Source organism: Macaca mulatta, chromosome 6 (genome assembly GCF_049350105.2).
Source record: "Macaca mulatta isolate MMU2019108-1 chromosome 6, T2T-MMU8v2.0, whole genome shotgun sequence".
Taxonomy (NCBI): domain Eukaryota; kingdom Metazoa; phylum Chordata; class Mammalia; order Primates; family Cercopithecidae; genus Macaca; species Macaca mulatta.
In genome coordinates, this window is record NC_133411.1 from 161,361,241 (window position 1) to 161,369,761 (window position 8,521).

Sequence of the window (8,521 nt, forward strand, 5' to 3'; positions counted from 1 at the left end):
TGATTGGACCATGCTTTCCAGGGCCCTGATATAATGCCAGATTGGTGGCTACTATTTTCTCTCATATTTGACAGATCATTGAATTACGGTATCTCCCTCAAACCAATGATATGGCCACTTCTTTAATGTTCACACACTTCTGGTTCTGGCTTCGGCTACTGACTAATAATACATCTCATTCACAAAGAATTCTTAGAGTTCCTGTCTCAGATTCTAAACTAAATAGTCTTAGAATTTTTCTTAACACAAACCTTCTCATTTTACTGATGGAGTAACGGAGGCTCTGAGAAATGACATGACTTAATTTACGTCCCCACAGCTAATAAATAACAAAGTTTCCTGCAATAATACCTGAAATATTATTACATGATATATTCCTCATAGTCTCACTGTTTTATAAATTATTTTTGTTGTTTTAAATAAGAGTCTATCATTCAATTTGCATTTGTTTTACAATAAGGAGCATGCTAACCTGGTAGTAATTCATGGTTTATTTAGATTAGTTGAGAATTTAGGTTAGTTGTTAGTGAGGTCAGAACAGGATCCAGCAAAATTCCTGGGGCAGAAGAGGAACCAGAAGGAGAGGATATGGGTAGTACAGATTGGAATGGAGAACTAACAGTGGGCTTAGCAAGATGAGATTTGTTGGTGACCCTGATAACAGTGGCTTTCATGCAGTGGTGGGGTCAAAAACCTGCCCAAAGTGGGTTAAAAAGTGAATAAATATCAAGTGAAGAGATACTAATATTACATGGATTTTTTTTTCTCTGAAAGTGAGTAGAGAAATAAAATAGCTGGAGAGAGACATGAGGTCAATTGAAGTATTTTAAATATTTTACATATGTGCATCTATATGTAAAATTATAACATATTTGCATGCTGTTGGTAATGATTTCATATTTAGGTGGAAATTGATGGTGAGGAGAAAGAAATGTTGATTATAGGCGTAAAGTCTTGGCTTGGTGAGAGGCAGTGAGACCTTGTAATAAATGGAAGGTTTGGCTTTCTCTAGGTGAGAAATCCAAGATTATGAGTAAAGAAGTAGACAGCTTGAGATATTTGGTGTTGAAAAGATGCAATGGTTATCTTTTGGTTGCTTTGATTTTCTTGATGAAATAAGAAGTGAGTCAAGAGCTGAGAATGAGGAGAGGGAGAGAGTGTTGGTGATTGCAGGATGGAAGAGTGAATTTGTTTGAGAAATACAGTAAAATTGCTGGATAGTGCTAAAGGCCCACTTAAGTTTGAAAGTCAAAAATATGAAGAGAGCCAGGTTAGACCTGTGTGAGTTTTTCTCCAGCCTCGTGCAGCTGCTTGAGTGTAGTTGCAAAATAGACGGACAGCTGAGTTGAACTAAAGTTGGGGTTTTGCCAAACTAGGCTAGAGGAGAAAAGAGGAACAAGCAATTTGGGAGTATATAAAATGAGTGATTATACAGATTACTCATGAAATATAAGAAGAATAAGGAAGGAACTGAGGACACAAAACAGGTTATGAATGGATAGTAAAAAGTGGTGAGGCCAGTGGGATGGAGGTCCTGATGAATTTGCAGAGGAGAGCAAGGCAGATTCTAAAGTTAACAGAGCTGCAAAAATAAGAGCAGATGTTTGAAAAAAGATTTAAGGGACAATGCAGTTACTAGTAATGGCAAGGTCTAGTGGTGGCCGTGGTAGTGGGTGAATGAGGTGGAGTGAAGTAGAAACCTGAAGGGGAGATAGTCAAGGATTTGGATGGAGACCACAGCATTGGTGTGGAAGTGGTCAAGTTGCTGACAGAATATAGAGCGGAGGAGGTGAAGAGGGTGAAGAGGTGAGTAGTGGTGAAGAGGCAGTGAAGAACAAGATGGTGAATTTGAAACTTAGGTCTTCAGTGGTTGAGGAAAGCAATGAGGGTGGCAGATGACTGCCACAAGGCAGGAGAATAGTGGCAGAGGTTGATGGCATATATTTCCAAAAAGGTAGGATATTTGAAGGAGGAAGGAGGCAATAATTGACTATAAATGATTGTAATGAGCACGGAAAGCACCTAGCCTTACCTCCAGGCTCTGTGTGCAATGTGGGATGTAAAAGGAATAACAGGTCTCACTTGAAAGGCCAGCAAGGGAAGCACTTTTTACAGAAAGAAACCAAGCTTTACACACAACTAGTGGAGGAGCTAAAAAGACATTAAAAGGTATAGGAAATCTTCCCAGTATAGATTGTAAGTTCCAGAGCATCCAGTAGAAGAGCTGGGGAGAGGCATGTTTGATAATGACTGTGAGATCACATTGGAGATGCAAACTTATCTGGGTATGATAGGTGATCTAGAATACTACTCAAACATTAATGTATTTGAAAATCTCCTTGGGATCTTGTGCAAATTCAGATTCACAATCTTGTTGTGGGGTGGGGAGCTAAGAGTCTGCATTTCTAACAAGCTTCAAGGTAAGGCTGATAATACTTATTTGAGGATCATACTTTAAGGAGCAAGGCTTTGTAGGCTTGGACTAGTGTGAGCAGCATTAAGGTTAGAACCTGAGGAGAGGATGCCAGTGACGGGTTTGATCAAGAACAAGTGGAACTCTGGAGCCTCCTTCAATCTGGGAATATTTAGTAATTGCCAACATTTTTGGAAGATCAATTTTTAAACTGTCTTATCTTTAAATTTTTAAACCTTCTCTGAAACTAAAGCTCATGCATTAAGCATATATTTGTTTCAGTGAGTGTATTGTCTTTGTTTCATAGGTGTGCACACATTATTTCAATAGGACTGTTTGTTCCTTGGAGCCAGAGACTGTGGGGAATAGTGGAACATTATTGGATCATGAATCATAAGACTTAATTTCAGTTCCCATTTGTATTATTAAATAGCTATGGAAAGCAGAGGAAAAGATAATTTACCTTTCTGGTCATATTTATGTGTGAAGTGGGGATAATCATGCCTAGCTGTCAGTGCTATGAGATTCAAATGAGATACTTAGTATACAAATGTGTTGTAAATGGAAAAACAATATAATAACAAGACAATAATTTTTGTCAGACTGGTATTTTTCTGATATATGGCAGCATGGCATATTGGCTGCTGCTTGACATTATTGATCAGTGACCATGCCACATTGGTAGTTAAATACTTTAAAATGTAACTCCTGAAAATTGTGTTTCATAAATTTACTGTTATTTATTCTGTGTCTTTATAAAGTATCAGCAGAAAAATGGGCATAAAATAGTTGTGGAATTAAAGATTTGGTGTAACAAGGTAAATAAAATATATGAACACCTATACCAAGGCACACTGAGTGAAAAGTGAAAGTAATTCCAAAAGTCTGTAGAATGAGTTATTTCTAATGTCACTTTTACCAGGAAGCATTAAGGTGTCAGTTCTTGTTCCCTCACAACAAATTTGAAAGTGACCTCACTATACTTTTTGGCATTTGTTTCCTCTTTAGATTATACCCTTCACATTTTGTAGTTGGTTAATGCAGGTACACCCAGACAAAAGAAGGATGCTAGGTACAGACAAGCTATGATTGACCTAACCCCTCCATTCTGTTCTGCAGTAGAACTCTCTGTTCCAAAATGTGTTATGGGGACTCATGTTAAAACTTCTTCAAAAACAGCTTGTTCTCTAACAGTAAAAAATATTTCTTTTATTTTTCCTTTTTTTCTTGGAGAGCTTGCTTTAGTGAGAACTGATTTTCCCAGCTCTTTGCAATTCAGAAAGAAAGTATGGATTTTGGGGTTCAAATTCTGGCTGTACCCCTTATTAGCTGTAAATCTTAACCAAGTTACTTAAACTCTGTAAACTTCAGGTTTCTCTTTTGTAAGACTGTCATAATTATAGGATCTTCCTCACATGATTGTTGTAAGAATTGAGATAATGTGCATAAAGTAAGTGCTAGTCACTATTAATGACTATGTAAGAACCTAGATAAAAAAATTTGTGTCCTGAATTTATAAAGTCTCTAAATTCAACAGTTAAAAAAAAAAAACACTTAAAAATAGGCAAAAGGTTAGAACAGACACTTCATGAAGTAAGGTATACAGATGGAAAATGAGCATATGAGGAGGTTTTCTACATCAATATTCATTAGGAAATGCAAATCAAAACCACAGAGAGGAACCACTTCACACTTATCAGAATGGCTAAAATTCTGACACTGATTATCAATAGCAATACCAATGACAAAAACCAAGTGTTAGGAGGATGGAGAGCAAACAGATGTTTCATACATTATTTATAGGAATACAAAATTGTAAAACCACTTTAGAAAAGCATTTGTTAGTTTCCTCAAAAGCTAAACATACCACTACCACATGACCCAACCATGCTTCCCCTGGCCATTTACCCAAGAGAAATAAGGTGGTTGTCCATACGATGCTTTACATATAAATCTTTATGTCTTTGTTTATATAGCTTAATACCAGAAACAACCCAAATGTCCAGCAACAGTTGAAAGGATAAACAAAATGTGGTACATCCATACAGTAAATGCCACTCAGCAATAAAAGGAAATTAATTATTGATACATGCACCAATGTGAACAAATCTCAAAATAACTGTTCTAAGAGAATGAAGCCAGACAAAACAGTACTTATTGTATGACTCCTTTTATATGTAATTTTAGAAAATGCAAACTATAGTGACAGCAGGTAGATCAGTGGTTGCCTGGAGATGGGACGGGAAAGGAGTAGAAAAAGGCAGGAAAGGGAGATTACCAAAAAACAAGGGGAAGTTTTCGGGGCAATAGATATGTCCATTATGTGTTGATCATAGTGATGGTTTTACAGGTATATACAAATGTCAAAACTTACCAAATTGTATGTTTTAAACATGTAGAACTTGTTGTATGTCAATTATACCTGGAATGAAGTTATTAAGAAAAAAGAGGCTCTCCATATTTTGACCCCATCTAATAACCTTGTTTATTACTGAACCTTTTACTCCATTGAATCTATAACCATATTCCTTATAGGGATTACCCCAAAACATTTCTTTCACTTGTCCATTAAACATATATTCACTGGGTCTCTGTTATGAAACAGACCTTAGAAGAGGAGTTAGGCATCCTTCAGTGATCAAGACAGTCCCAGTTTCTTCTCTCATAAGCTTCACAATCTGTTCGGAGACATAAACAAGTCCACTGTTGTACAGTTATGTACATATATTATTATTGTGTTTATTATTATTTTTATATATTTAGGGGGTACAAGTGAGGTGTCTTACATGCATACATTGTGTAGTGGTGAAGTCTGGGCTTTTAGTGTACCCATCATCCGAATAGTGAACATTGTATCCAATAGGTAGTTTTTCAACCCTCACCCCTGACCCTCCCACGTTTTGAGGTCTCCAATGTCCATTATTCCACTTTGTACATCCATGTACTCGTTATTTAGCTCCCACTTATAAGTGAGAACATATTTGACTTTCTGTTTGTGAATTATTTCACTAAGGATAATGGCCTCTAGTTCCATCCATGTTGCAGCAAAAAACATTATTTTATTTTATTTTTTAGTGCGGGGTAGTATTCCATGGTGTGTGTGCGTGTGTGTGTTTATGTGTGTGTGTATTTTTTTCTTTTAATCCAGTCCTCCATTGCCTGACATTGATTCCATGACTTTGCCTTTGTGTGTAGTGCTGTGATAAACATAACAGTATAGGTTTTTTAAAAACTATATTATGATTCCTTTCCCTTTGGGTGCATACCCAGTAGTGGAATTACTGGATTGAATAGTAGTTCTACTTTTAGTTATTTGGGAAATTTCATACTGTTTTCCATAAAGGCTGTACCAATTTATTATTTTTGACTAGTTAGCCTTTGATAACCTTGATGTTATAAGATAATCCTCCAATGGGGGCTGCTGGGCCTCTTGCACTTAAAATTTAATATAACTTCCAGTGTAGTTATTTGAAATAGTCTCCCATCATTTGAGACCTTCTCCCATTATTCTTGAACGATTTAATGGGTTTATTCTTAGTCCATTGCCACTTTTTGGTAGACAAGGTAACAGAAAGATTAAATGCATACGTTCTGAAGTCAGACTGCCTGAGCTTAAATTCACCTCTATCTCTTGTTCATCTACTTAACTTCTCTTAGTTTTGCTTCCTCAGCATACTAATTGTACCTGTCTCATATAGTGATTGTGAGGGTCATTGGGATAATTCAAGAAGTTCTCTGAACAGTTCTTGGCATATGGAGTTGCTCAAAATATGTGAACTGTTTTCATTATTTTGGCTTCCTAAGGTAGCTTGATACCTATATAAAAACCACTCCAGCCAAATGTGGTCAATAATGCTAACTGGAAAGCAACTCTGACCTAGAGCCTTGGAGGGTGACTAGATAGGTGTGAATTACATTATCATAGACAAAAAGAGACAGAAATTCAGAGAACCAGTCAGGTGAAACCAAAAATACATGTACTTTTGAACCCTAGAACAAAAGGCAGAAAAGAAATTGAGGCAGTCAAAATTCAATCAACACAGGGTAGGTAAAGTTAGCCTACAAAGAGTTTCCTTTTCAAGGTAATGAGCCATGCTTATTTGGGTCATGATTATGCAGATAGGGAAGCTAAACTCAAGCAACATCATACTGAATGCTAAAATGGCAATTTAATTCTGAAATCAGTGTTGTCCCCCACTGAGGGGATCCATTTATAGTTCGGTACTGGGTAGAAGTTAATATTGTGAGACCTAAGCGGGTAGTGTGTAAACGACTTCCATGGCTAGGAAGGGAATGAGACTTGTGGTAACAGATAGGGGAAAACACACAGAAAGTACAACTTTTGAAATTCATCTTCTTTATTCTTTTTTAAAATTAGCTCATTCTCATCTTAAAACTCAAGATCTGGTAGAAATTTGAATACAGAAAAAAATAACTAAAAACAGTATTACTCATTCTCTGAAAACATGTTAACTTGGTTGGCTCTATAAAGAAAATAGGATATGAAAGGGGCCCATATTCAGAGATATTACCCATAGTGCCATGGTGTCACTTTTAAAGCCATCATATAAAACATTTGATACTGAAGACATTTAAGATAGTGGAAAATTGGTGTTTCTCTTAATGAACACGGAGCCAGAAATGACCCTCTGTCATCATGCAGGTTATTTTTTTGGCCTGTAGACTGATTGGCACTGTTATCCCAGAATGTCCAGTGGTACATCAGCATCTGTGTGCAGAGCCCATTCAGTGTTGAAAGGGCATGCAGGGGCAGTGACAGGAAGAAAGTGGAGGGCTTTATACAGCAGACTGATTGCAATGACGGACTTCACTGTTTGCCAGACCCCAGCTAGTGCCTCCTGCATCAGAATCTCCCTATCTCCAAGCTTCTGCTGGGAGGTTGGTTAGTAGCAGAAAAGAGGTAAGAATAGAGGAAGCTGACCACAGTCCGGAGGTGAGTGCGATCAGAGATAATTATTAATGCTGAGGTTAGAATAAGATCTGGAACTTCTTATTCAATGTACAAAGTACAATGTACAATGTACATTGAACTTCTAATTCAATGTACAAAGTAGACCGTTGAATTCTCTAAGCGGTATACCGTATCAGCCTTTCTCTCTGTTTTCAGTTCTCCCTCCTTTACTCCCTACATTCATCCTCTCCTTCATTCCCTCTCATGTGTTTCCAGGAGCCCATAGAGAACTAGGCACTGGAGAGATCCCAAGATGACTTAGAGTCATTTCCTGCCATTGAGAAGCACTGGACAGGGAGTTAGAACAGCAGCTTCTAAGGATCTAGATGACTTAGCGAGGCTCTTTACTTCTTGAGCCCCTAGTTTTATCTCATCAAAAACCTAGGAACTGGAGGTGGTTTTATGATCTTATAGCTCTGAAAGTTAACTAGGTTTTAGATATTATCACTTATCATAAGCAAGGCATTCACCTAAGAATGTCATTTTATTCTCATGAAAATGAACAGGCAAGCACAATTATCTCTTATATTACATGTGAGGGTACCAAGACTTGAGATTAAGTAAACTGCAGAAGGGTGCTCAGACAGCTGGTAAGTGGAAGAATCAGAATTTGACTCCAGGCAATCTGACTCTATGCATGACCAATATACTATATTGCTCTTTTTGAAGCTAGTGGGTTTGTTTTATAGCTAGTGTGGCTGAAACTAATAGAAATAGCATAGGTGCATGGGCTTTGGTGTCAGAATTGCCTATGTTCAAATTGGAGTCCCATCACTTTCTAACTAAGCATCTTTGGGCAAATTATTTAACCTTTCTGTGCCTTAATATCAGACTATCAATGGGTTAATAACAAATTTTGGACTAGAAATCATTGCAATACTGAGCTTTGCTTTACAACTCAATAGCCATTGATTTTGACTCCCAGCATATTCCCACTTTTCCTATTTCAGTGCCATAATGCCTGAAATATCACCATTATGAGGACATTTCTTCAAGAAAAGCATTATCCTTTCAGTAAGTTTCTCTTATTAACAATAAAATATTGACTAGGATTGAGGAATATACTATGCCGGGAAAGATATGAATAACTTTATGCCATCATCTCACTTATTCCTCACAAATAGCATATAAAGTAT